The sequence below is a fragment of the Lepidochelys kempii genome, chromosome 7 (genome assembly GCF_965140265.1).
Source record: "Lepidochelys kempii isolate rLepKem1 chromosome 7, rLepKem1.hap2, whole genome shotgun sequence".
In the NCBI taxonomy this organism is placed as follows: domain Eukaryota; kingdom Metazoa; phylum Chordata; order Testudines; family Cheloniidae; genus Lepidochelys; species Lepidochelys kempii.
Genome location: NC_133262.1, coordinates 39,779,101 through 39,792,375, shown reverse-complemented (window position 1 = coordinate 39,792,375; position 13,275 = coordinate 39,779,101).

Here is a 13,275-nt window from a genome sequence, read left to right as displayed (position 1 = left end):
CCAGTTTCCTTCCTTAGTGTCCCCCTTCCCAGCTCTGACACCACAGAGCCTTACACCGGTGTCCCTGTTCCCATTCCTGCCCTTAGCCAAACATAATTCCAATTTCCCCACTCCCATTCCCTGTTCCCATTTCCCCCTTTAGCAAAACATGATTCCAATTTGCTTACCCCCATTCCCTGTTCCCATTTCACCCACCCACTTCCCGATTGACTGCAGACTATATAGTAAAACTTGAGTTCTGCTTACTATACCTTAACCAATCATTTTTCTGAAATTTAACTAACCAATCCTCACATATTGTAACATGATTATGTAACTAATTATATCCCACCACCTTAATTAGTTTACACCCAGCAAAATTAATTATACAGCAGACAGGAACAATCACAGAACCAGACAGAGATTATACAGACAAACAATAGCAAAGTGGGAACTATAATGACAAAACAATACAGAAGTGAGGATTTCACATCCCAGTATTGATAAGTTAGTTCTTGCCAGACAGGATGCTATCAAACTAAGTTTCCTTTTACATTTTCTAGGCACTTCCCTTTCTCTGGAGGCGATACGCATTATCAGGACAGGATTGTATTCCTAACAGCCCAATAGCACCTTCTTTCAGTGTGACCAGTTTGGAATGGGAGGCTGTGACCGGTTGCTTCCCAGCTTATGGCTGCCTCTGCTGCTTAGCCAGAGGCCTTAGCCTAAGACCAGGGCCTGAGCCTGTCACAGTGAGAGAAGGCCCTTACACCGGCAGACAGTGATTTTGATTCTTTCTTTTATACCCCTAACTAGCCAAGTGATAAGAATACACCTAAATTCTTAGAGTACAGGCCTTTACAGACAGGCCTGAATATCTATATCCTAACAGGGCTCAGTCTCTGGGCTTCACCTCTGGGGTGGCAGGCTCTGGCAACGGGGCTTTTGGCTCCAGCACCGGGCTCCATCCACGTGGATTCAGGACCCATCCCCAGGCCATGAGGCTTCAGGCTCCGGCCCCCTGGTGCCTCCCCTGACCACCCATCCAGGGCTTAATTTGCCCCCAGGCTTGCCAGAGCTGAGTAAGTCTGCTGTGAAAAGTTATACTTGTATGTTTGTTAATATTACTTTTCTCAGCACACTTACTAGCTAGCAATAAATAAATACGATTTGGATGTGTATGTGTGCATATTTATTTGTTTTTCCTGAAGCTAATGAAGTATTTTAGGAAAAAATATGCGAGCAACCACCAGCTAGAGTTGGTGGCCACACTCTGAAGCCACCAAATAATTTTCCCTGAGGCAGAGCACTCCAGAGGCAGCATCAGGAGCCATGTGGGCTTTGCTGGATGGATGTCCCCATTGCGTTGAGGGGGAGAATAACTTACTAAAGCCATTTAAAAGGTAGAGTGTACTCTCCTCTCCTCCTCCTGTGTGACGGGCCAGCTCTGGGAGCCTGCTCCTAGGGAATGGGTTGGAGATATGGTCTGACCAGTTGCTTCTAAGGATGTGTGTGAGGGTGGGGAAGGCAGCCCTACTCACTAGCAGCAGCTGTTTGTTCCCCAAATGCAGAGGCTGAGATTCTGGGCAATCCTTACCTGGGCCATGCAGAGAGGCCTCAAATGGCCACACAAGGGCAAGCATGCTCTACCCCTGCACTGTAAGTGAAGGTATGCATAAGAGTTGACATATCCAATTATTCCCTTACATAGGCAATGAATTAGGGCATTATAGACCCCCCCAAGAGAAGAAATGAGAACCCAGATGAGACAGTAGAGCATAGTGGTTACAGTAAGCATATAGCTCGAAGATTTCATTTCAGTCACTTACTCCTGCTTCCTCCACCTTTCCTGAAATAGTTCAATTGTTAATCTAATACAGGGATCATGTCTTTCATTATCTCTTAATGTTGACTGTATAAGGAAATTAAGAGAATCAGATCTCTCGCTCAAAAAAACCCAAATACCTGGTACGCTGTATGCACATTTTTCTGAAGAACTGCAAGGCAATGCTGACAACATCAGACTAGGTTTAGAAAAGGAAATGAACCAATAAAACTCTCTAGAGCACTATTGAACATCCTGCTAACCGCTTCTAGTAGAACAGTAATAGAAAGAATACCAGCCCAAAATTAAGATTAGGTGTTTTCATGAGATACTAGATATTAGATATGATTTGTATTACAAGAAAAAAATTTCAGAAGAAAATAATGTCTTCTAGGAATGTCCCAAGTTGGTCTGATGTAGGAAAACTGAAAGAATTTCTGGTGTAGATGCTCTAAAGCCTCCCCCTTTATTAAGGTTATTAAGGAAAAGCCCTGGTACACAAACATGAAACAAAGATGCATACTGATTTAAAATCCTTCTTTCTACAGGTTCATAAATCCCATCTTTAAGAGCCAAATTCCACTGTCCTCTCAAGCAGATCTCCTGCTGCCAGATAAACTTGGCCCAGTGGTTGCAGACATAAATACTGATTATATGAAGTAGTTAACAAGAATAACATGAAAGTTCATTTTTTAGTTTTATCTATAATTAGTGCATATATGGTGCCCGTCTCTGGGGGAAGAGTCTACATTCTCTTCCTTGTCAGAACTTTTTAAAATGCTTGTTAAAACTAAAAATGAGTTTTGCAGCTCACACATATCCATTCTCCCTCCCCGAAGGGCAATTTTGTCCGTGGTGGTTTCAATGGACTGCTCACACTCTGAGAGGGGCTATTGGTCGTGATTTGTTGGCTGCTTCCTGGCAGCTCTGCATGTCTAATTATAGGTCAGCCATGGCATTCTGAGAAGCCAGTTCCCCTCTGTGTAGTATTCCATGTTCGTTCCCAGTACGGCATAGGCAATCAGGTCTGGTAATGTAAATCTAGTGCCTGCCAAGGGCTTACCCACTCTTAGCATGTAAGGAAGAAGCTACACTTTTTCAGAAGAACAGCCCATAGGGAGAGAAACATCTGAAGGAAAATGATGGCTCAAAACGAGTCATTGGAAAAGTGGTGACTGGCAGGTTCCTGCTGGTCTAGCTTGCTGTAGCCCAGCTTGTTGTAGTTTAGTTACTAACTGAGCAGCTTATAATTATGCCTGATCCTGCCATAGTGTTGCACTCGGCACTCTTATCAACTTTAATGGAAGTACTGGTTTGGAAGACTGTCAGCACTGGGGAAGGTTCTGAGTGGTAAACACCTTCAAGAGTTTTGGCCCCTGCTGGTATGTACTGCTTCACTTCCTAATATTGGAAGTCCTAGGACCCTGAGAACTGAGAGTTTCATTCAGATCTACACCTCCATAGCACTGAGCCTGAGGAATGCTGACCTTGAGATGTAAGGACCCCAGACCTGCCCTGTTTGAAACAGAGCTTTAAAAGCCTCCTTTTTCAGAAATACTTCCTCCCTGCTCATTGAGCTGCTTTTAGTATTTTAATAGCATGGTTTAAATATGATATATGAATGGAGATCTGAATTCTTTTCAAACTCCTGGAATGCCAGTGGCATATAGACACCTAAACAAATATTAAAAAGGACGAATCAAGGAGTAAACAAGAAAACAGAGAAAAATAAGAAATATTGCTAACTTCATTACTTTATGATGTGATCGACTTTGGCTGAGATTTTCAAAACTGTATAGGGGATTTGCATAATAGTTTCCATTAATTTTAGTAGGAATTGGGCATCAGGACCTCTCAGGGGCTTTGAAAAATCCCACCTTTGTCTTCAGCATATGTTTTAAGTGAAAAGCTCAAAAAAAAATGTAATTTGCAGCAAATTAATGTATCTGTGCTTGCTCCATTAGGGATTTTCACCCTTGTAAACTGTTTTCACCCAGCATTTAGGTATATATTATTCAGCTGTATTCTTGTAAATTTTCCAGGGTATGCTAATAAAGAGGAGGTCCCTCAAAGGAAGCAATGCAATGCTGTTGTATGAAGCATCTGGAACATGAAGCATCTCTATACAATATTCATTATAATCAGAAGTAGCCTATCCTCAGGATCAGGTAAGTGCAGGCATCGGACGAGCTTGTGCATTCATCCTGACTTTGATAATATTGCCAAAACAACATTGTTAGGAAGTTTTCCAAGACCAGTTGGCCAGTGTAGTACATAATGTACCTCTAATATAACCATGACCTTTGCATTATTAAAACATCTCTGCAGCAATGCTTCTGATTGCTATTGTTTCCTATGACAGTGCCTGTCAGTTCTGTATAATCACTCTTTATTATTGTCTTATGATTCTGTCTCCACTCCTCCAAATGATATTTCCTTACTATGATAATTTTAAGTATTTTAATATTCCCCAGTTTTTGTTTGCTGCTTTCCCTCATGACATGTTAGCAGCACATACCATAACCCTTTTCTTTCTGCTACTGTCCTCGTGGCTTGCAGTTCTGACATTTTGCTTTGCTTTAAACATTCCTTATCTGCCAGCTAATTTACATCCTTGTTTCTAAGCTCTAAGTCACCTGGACATGTAATCACAGGCATCTGACAAGCAGCGCAGATACTATCAACCATGACCATATTTTTTCAAAAAGCATTTGTTCGGTTTTTTCCTCACACACATTTCTGTCCAAATGGAAGAAAAAAGCAATAATAAACAGTTCTAGCCAAGCCCCTCCAGCACCAGCCTCGTTTCCCAAAGATAGCTAATCAATATGGAGGCAAGTAGAAGGTAGCTAATATGGATAATGATAAAATAGCAGGTGCATTGCTTTGATGCTTTGTGGCTGTGGAATTAATATCTAGGCCATTCTTAGCAGGCTTCACTCGCTGAGCCTCTGGGGAATAACTCTCCTTCATGGGCTACTCCACAGGGGATCTTGGGTGGCACTAGGGGTGATATACAGCCCTACTCATACAGTCGAGGAGTATTTCACAATCTTTGGTGACTCCAGATGCCTCATGGTCCCACCACCACAGTTTATCTCCAGCAGTAACAGCCACCTGACATGGGTCCATGCCCAACACAGCTCTGAGAATGGCTGCATGTTTCATTATGATGGAAAATAGCTTTTCATGCTTCTTAACTATTAAACCTAAAAATCCCATTTTGACACTTCAAATTGCCGTGATCCACAATATAAACAGTACACACTTAGGCACAAGGGAAAATATTTATTTCAGCATCTTGCGCTAACTGGGATTTGGAAACATTTCCAGCTTACCTACATACGTCTCCCAAACACTTTCCTTCTTCAAGTGTCTTTAGGGTTTCCAAAGATCACCCTCTACTTTTGGTAGTGTGGAAAATTAATATGTTCCTCATCGAATAAACTGTGAGTTGGAAAATTTGAGTTGGAAGTTTTGTTGCTTGTTTCATGAACAGTTTCATTTTTGACGAATAGGCATTTTTGGTGAATAAATGGTTCAGAGAAAAATTCCCAACCAGCTGTACTGAGGACCATGAGTCCTGGTTGTGCAAAGGGAAGGAGATTTCACACTGCTCTACTAGGGAGGAATGCCAAACCCAAGAATCGTTTTCAAAAGCACTCTTTGGCCTAATGCTGCTCCCATTGAAGATAATGCTAAAACTCCCATCGACATGAAAAGTGTGTGGTGAGTGCTGAGTGCTTTTGAAAATCACCCCCCAAAAGAGAGAGAAAAAATACCATGAATTCCTATCGCCTGTGACATAAACTCATCCCTCTCTGAATTAGTTTCTGTTAATATGCAAAAATGAGACAAAGATGGCTGGTTTGGGGGTTTTTTAAATAGGATATTAAATATGATCCTTCATTTTTATTTTATTGGACTAGGAATCTGAGCGGTGTGTGTTAGACATCATCCATTAATCATGCAATACGGATCCTGAGTCCATTCATGAAGTGGTAATAAACTCCTGCAGACAGTAAACAAGAGGAGCAGGTGCTTAGCATTATTTAATCTTGTCAGAAAGCAGTAAAATTTGCCAACTGTTGCTTTTGAGACTGATGAAGAGCAGAATAACCGGGGGAAGCTACTGGAAAAATGAATATAGCAATAGAAACAAGAGATTTAGGAACCACACCTACAATTCTTCTACCTACAAAACTCCCAGAAGCTAGAACATTACATATAGATTGTAAAGTGCCTTGAGATCTATTGATGACATGCACTGTAGAAAAGCTAGGTATCAATAAATTATTACCTACTTTACAACCCACTTTGAGATCCCTTTGCATTCCTGGAGTAAAGGGCCCTTAGCATCAATGAGAATCAGGCCTCCAGTCCCACCCCCTCGTTCTTTCAAAGAAGCAAGTGTAGTTGCAAGGTCTGTGTGACAGTGGATATGTACCATTGGCTTCTGTGCATTCCTGTTCCTCCTTTAAAAAAAAATACAATTAATTATTGTTTGAGATACACATGTGCATATCTGAGGACAGGTTTAGTCCTCAAATATTTGGCTTCCAGGACTAGGATTATAGAATAGGATCACACTGTTCACTTTTAGTTTTGTTTTCATTGTTGTTCAAAGAAAGTGGTAGTGTGTGAGAAATTTAGTTCCAAATCCACAAAGGCTGAATCTGAATCTGAGTTTGGAATCCAAAGCAAATTTCTGTGCTTATTTTTTGGTTTATTTTCCTTCATGTAAACAGCTAGTAAATATTATCAGCCCTCTGTTTCAAGCTAGGTCATATCTTCAGGACATTAGGGGCATTTTAAAAAAAACTATTTCTCTTATGACAGCAAGTGAGAGATTATCTTCATATGGGCAGATGCCTTAATGAGCACTATTTTCAAATTATTGATTTATAGAATTTCATGTGGATTTCCCAAACATGCACCATTTCTAACAAGCAGCTCTTTTGACTTCTCCAAATAATTTGCAAGACCAGTTTTGAATCTAAACCTTTAAAAGGCCATCAGACCAGTAATAGGAAATTTTAGAAGCATTATTTCAAAACCATATGCTACATAGATCAACTGTCTTTTTGCTGCCTTTTCTAAAATACCATGGCCAAGATTTTCACAAGTGAATAGTGACTTTGGGTGTTCAACTTGAGATGCTTTAAAGGGGCCTGAATTTCAGAAAGTTGGTGCTCAGCACTTTCTGAAAATCAGGCCACTTTAAGTTTTCTAAAGTTGGGCACCAAAAATCTTGAGTCACTTTCAAAAGTCTTGGCCTACTGTTATGCATCATACTAAGACAATTTGCATCATAACTAGTGTACTATTAATGTGGTTCAGATAAGAAGAAGAATGGATGCAGATTAAGTTGCTAGGTCGTTTATTGATTAATTAAGGATTATAATAGTGTTTAACACTTGAATTTACTATATATTCAGTACAGCAAAATAATTGGCATATGTTAAAATATCTGCCCACTGCCACATTTCTCTTACTATCATGTAGTGTCACATGAGTAGTTTAGATGAGGCCAAATACTCCCTGGTGATGAAAGAATGATCCTCTGTATTCACCCAAGTAGAGAACACCACAATACAGGGAGACATGGCCAGCTGCAGGGACAAGTCGAGTATAAAGCGCAGCCATGATCAAGACCAGTTTAGACAAACGTGGGGATGCCTGTGAAAACAATTGTTTGGGGCCCCTAGATTCAGTTACTGACCTCTCTCCTCCATCTGTCACAAACTCCTATGCCCTGTAAATTTCTTGGGACTGAGCCCTGCAGTGGGTGAGGGAGAGAATAAGCAATGCATTCTGAATTGGTGCATGTGTTTGTGGAGACAGTTAAGGAAATAGTGTCTGGAGGACGGGGGAAGAGCTGACTCCTGTTCAACTGATCCTGGTGGCAGGAGATAAGTTAGGATGCACCTTTACACCCAAGCTGACTAGCTGTATGGCTGGTGTTATCCCTTAAGCCAGTCAAAAAGTCAGACGCTACAATGTGCTGCGTGTTTTCTTTAGACCTGAATGCTGCCATGTGTTGCTCACATGAGACTTGGACACTAGCTTGGAGGTGCTTGCGTGGGACTTGAACTCTAATAGTGGGGGGTGCCGATAAAGTTGCTTAGATAGTACTTGCATATTCCATTGCACAGGAGCACAACCAAGGTGTTTAGTTATGTGTTTAGATATATTATAGGTTTATACAGGACAAAAAAGTTGGTAGACCTGGAAGGTGCATTTCTACAGATGGCTAAGCAGAGCGAAGTCAAAAGAGCCAGGAAAAGGCAGGTGCTACCACCCCCGGAGATGTCTACTGTGCATTTGTGCTGATTGCTTAGCAAATTAAACTGTGCTCCATGCCCAGAAAAGGAAGTTAGTCTGAGATATTACAGCTGCTTTGTGCCTGGCTTTTCTAAGATTTCATACCAACTCTCTGTATACTTGACTTCTTGTTCTGTGTGTATACATTTTCTGTACCACCAACTTGCTCCTGAGTCAGGATGTCAAAGCAGGTTGTTCTTTCTTTTCCAGAATGCTGCAGTACTCCGGTGTGCAGCCATTAGTAAATTACAGGGTAAGGATCCCCCGTTGATTTCCCCCATTCCTTGTATTAGCAAGTGCATGGGAAACACCATTGGAAGGCAGTGCAATTTAACATCTACTGTAACTTATTTTTTCTTTTAACATTTAAAATGTTTTTGGATATTTTTTTCTCTGCCTCAGCTGAATGGTAAAAACAGTTTTTTAACACAGAGCAGCATACTGCAGCAAGATCTAGTAGTCTACTGTTAACACACTTCCTTCACCTAGTATCAACTGATCTTACAAAATACGTATCCTAGTCTGAAGTCCATGTCCACATTAGGTCTTAAGAGAAAATTGACTTACTCTCATCCCAATGCCCCTTTTGTACATAAGATGAAACCTCCCTATTCGTAAAATGGAATGAGAATTAGAATAACAGGAGTGTGACATGTATGACAGCTGTGGGGAGGAGGCTTACTTGATATCTGCCAACACTACACCTGCCTAAGGTGAGCTCCTGCAGTGAGCTCCTGATCCTGCAGTGAGCTCCTCCTGGGCATGCCAACTGTCCATGAAGAGTCTTACTGCTCTCAGGATCGAACATTAAGATCGTGCTATTTGTCCTTCCCTTTAGTGAGCACTAGGGGCCTTGCACCTCAGATAATTAGCTACACCTGTGGAACATCAAGTATGGCACAGCCAGAGGGCTGTGTCACTGAAGAGGATACCATGGTCCTTGGAGGGACATGAGTCCAGGAGCAGAAGAGGTGATGGGCAGAGCACCATTGGAGGGGGTGCACTGGCTACCAAAGCTAATTCCCATATCGGCCACAAGAAGGCGCTAAAGTGGTGAGTGAACCCAGTTACACCATGATACATTAAACAATGAAAATGTAGAGGCAGTGTGAAAACCATTGGCTTGCTTTTCAAAATAACACTGGGACTATTGTACTGATTGTATTATTAATTTTTCCTATCTAGTTAATTATAAAGCTTAATCCACGGTCTTTGCTTCAGGATTTTGGTCCAGCTTCATGGAGTCCATATGGAATTGCTAATGCTACTGTTTCTAACCACGAGATAATCCTTCCTCTTGCACTGGTTTAGCATGTTTGTTTAGTTGATGTTGATTTTAAAAAAAGGTATTTTTTAGGAGATGTTGATTTAAAAAAAGGTATTTAAAAATAAGTATTGACTAAATTCACAGCAACTCAGCAAAGCTTAAAGGAATGTAATTAGTGTTGTGAATTAAGCTGTATAGAAAGCATTTCCTTATCGGTTCTAGCCTTCTCCCTTTGACTAGCTGGGAATGATAACTTGATGAAATTATTGTTTTTGTATAATCCCTTTTGATCAGCACTATCTTGCAACCAGCAAATGTCATGAAGATTGATGGGTGAGATAAGGATGACAGGCAATCCTGCCCTTCACTGGAAGTGTTCAAAGAAAGTTCCCCTTTAACAAGAAGTCCCACCCCCCTCAGTGCCATCAGAAGTCCCACCTTAACTGGCAATGATGATGTCACAGGAAATGGTGTTATGCTCTAAAATTTTACCCTCTGGGGAGTGGCTTATCACCTTTTGACCTCCGACCCCCAATAAGAAGGCCTGCCTTACCCAAGAAGGGAGTCAATAGGATTTAGTATATGGCCCAAATCCCTTCTTCAGTATCTAATAAGTAGTGTCATTTCCTGTGACTTCATCATTGCCAGTTAAAGGGGGTGGGGGAGCTTTCTAATGGCACTGACAGGGCAGGACTTCCTCTCATGTCAGTCTTATCTCATCCATCAATCTGTGTGATATTTTCTAGGGGCAAGATACTATTTTCGTCTCATTCATATTGCAACTTAATCACATTAATAGGTCTTAATTGGTGGGTGTATTTGTTCAGATTTACTTTGTATTGTGTAAAGAGTTGTCACTTTGGATGGGCTATCACCAGCAGGAGAGTGAATTTGTGTGTGGGGGGGTGGAGGGTGAGAAAACCTGGATTTGTGCTGGAAATGGCCCACCTGATGATCACTTTAGATAAGCTATTACCAGCAGGACAGTAGGGTGGGAGGAGGTATTGTTTCATATTCTCTGTGTATATATAAAGTCTGCTGCAGTTTCCACGATATGCATCTGATGAAGTGAGCTGTAGCTCACGAAAGCTTATGCTCTAATAAATTGGTTAGTCTCTAAGGTGCCACAAGTACTCCTTTTCTTTTTGTATTGCCTGTTTCCCAGAATCAGTTCATAATGCAGATCAGCTTGGTGAGTCATTTCTAAAGACTTACATTGAGGGAGTCTGTCTTACATGTTGTTGTTTTACTAAAACTACATGCATAGTTTTTTCATGGTGTGCCATATTGGAATGCAGTTTCTGATAGTATTGACAACCTTAGATTGAAATAGAGCAATACTGTATTAGCGCTAAAGGACTAAAGGCATGCGCTGCTCTGATAATGTCAAAATTCATCTGTGCAGGTGTGGCTAATCTGTTCATTAGTTTCATGCTCCTCTGATGAAAGGCCCTGGACATAGCTCCTATGTTGCATGAAGAATATTTTCCAATTTAACACATGTATTAGTAACTAACTGGTCATTGTTTGGCACCCAGGCATAATAAACTAGGTGCATGGAATATACAGATCTGAGATCTGCCAGGCTATTTACTCTCTTGTAGCCTTCTCTTCTGGGATTTTACTCAAGAGGGAGCAATCCAGCCCTGAGTAATGAATATCTTATCGATAAGACTTCTCATCTTGAAGAATCCCACAGTGGTTTACAATCTACTTCCAATACATATATGAATCACTTTATCCGCTGCAGCAAGACAGCCAAACCTGGGGGTGAAATGAAACAACTATTCAATATGATAAAGCAACCCTATGCACAGAGGCCACTCAAGGCAATCTGCTGCTCCAGGCAAAACTTCACTGTGTTACCTCCCCATCACACTCCCATTAGTGCCACAGGCTGTCTACAGGGCTCTGAACTGCAGAGCACTCTACTGTGGAGCATTCTCAATGCTCCATGTAGACCTTGCTGGTGCAAACTAAAGGGTACCTACTGTACGTTAACACAGTCCTGTGGACTACATCAGTGTGAACTAGGTACTTTTTAGTTCACGCCAGCAGGGGACTACATGGAGCAGTTAGTGTGACCTGCAATTCATACCCCCATAGACCCATCTGCAGAGCCATGTAGACAATAATAATTTTTGTTGGTTGAGCATTTTAAAAAAATTGCTTCTCCCAGAAATCCGCCACCTTGGGCAGCTGCTGCTGTAGCAGCTGCCTCATGTGCCTATAGCTAGCAAAGCTCCTGACCACACAAGATTTTAGGGCAGGAACTGAAGAACAATCACAGCTTCAGGGAATATATAGGTAGACCGCATGTAATTACCCAAACTGGAGTCTGGCCAGAATGCTGGAGCTTAACATTCTTTCTCTGGTGAAAAGAGCAATGGAAAGGAAAACACACTGACCATAATTGGTCAGGTTCTTAGTCTTTGTTGTATGTGAATGACACCTCCCACAGCAGAGTTCCCAAAACACAATGCTGGGTATTGGCTCAGTACTGGCTCAGAAGGAGGCATTCCACACCGCCTTTCGACATTTACCATGTTAGGGTGCTAAGGCTGAGAAATGAGCAAGACATGCTCAGCCATGAAATGTAAGCCTTCTGGGTGATTTAAAGAAGGACAATGTCAGAGCGTATGAATGAGATTTGCAAAGCTCAGTGCCCATTGAAATTAATGGGAATTAGGATTTCAAATCCCTCAGGAGGTTTTGAAAATAGTCTATCAATCCAAAATGTATGTTACACAGGACATGGGTCTAGCTGGGACCCCCTAGATGAGCCCTCTAGTGAATGGGACTACATGGGGTCACCCAGTCCAGTCCCCTGCTCTCAGCAATCCTGTTTTATAATCCCATTTGTAAATTTAGCAAGTTACATCTTAAAACTAGTTAAGTTTGCCCTCATTACTCCAACTGAGAGGTTCTTGCACATCCTCACTCCTCGGATGGTTAGAAACCTTCTTCTAATTTCCAACCTAAATTTATTCATGACCAATTTACCCCGCTTTGTTCTTGTGCCAACTTATCCTTCAGCTACCATAGCTCTTCTCCCTCTCTGGTGTTTACCCTCTGATGTAATTTACATTTTTTTCAGATTAAATATATCAGAAAAACAAATATTAAAAGGGTGTCAGGGTATTTTTTTAAAAAATACTGAAAACCATATTATTTGTCTTTGAATGCTCCCTTGCAGCATTTGCAGCCTCAACATTGCAGCACTGCACTAGTGCAGGAAAACCTGGCAAGGAAACAAAATGCTAACAAAGAGCAAAATGGTGTTAACTACACCAACAGGTTTTGTTTTAATAAGCGAAGAAGTTAAGGAAAGAAGTTAAGGAAAGTGGCCAGTACCAGATGCTTCAGAGAAAGGTGCAAGAACCCTATAATAGGCAGATGTGAGTGTGACAGTATACCCCTGTGTTCATGCTGTACACACTATTGTAAGAATCTTTGTACAAATTATGTCTTGTAAAGTATCATTTGAAAACTCATAATTTGCTGGTCAGTAATCAAGTACATTTGGCAACATTGCATGTGAAGTTGTAAGATTCTCCTGTATGGTGGTGTTAATACATGTTCCAAACCCCACAGAGCTGCCGAAATAAAAGTTGGCATACAAAGAACATAAGAACGGCCATACTGCATCAGACCAATGGTCCATCTAGGCCAGTATCCTGTCTTCTGACAGTGGCCAATGCGATGTGCTTTAGAGGGAATGAACAGAACAGGTAATCATCAAGTGATCCCCTGTTGCCCATTCCCAGCTTCTGGCAAACAGGTCTGTCAAGGTTCGTCCCCCAATCTGAACTCTAGGGTACAGATGTGGGGACCTGCATGAAAACCTCCTAAGCTTACTTTCACTAGCTTAGGTTAAAAC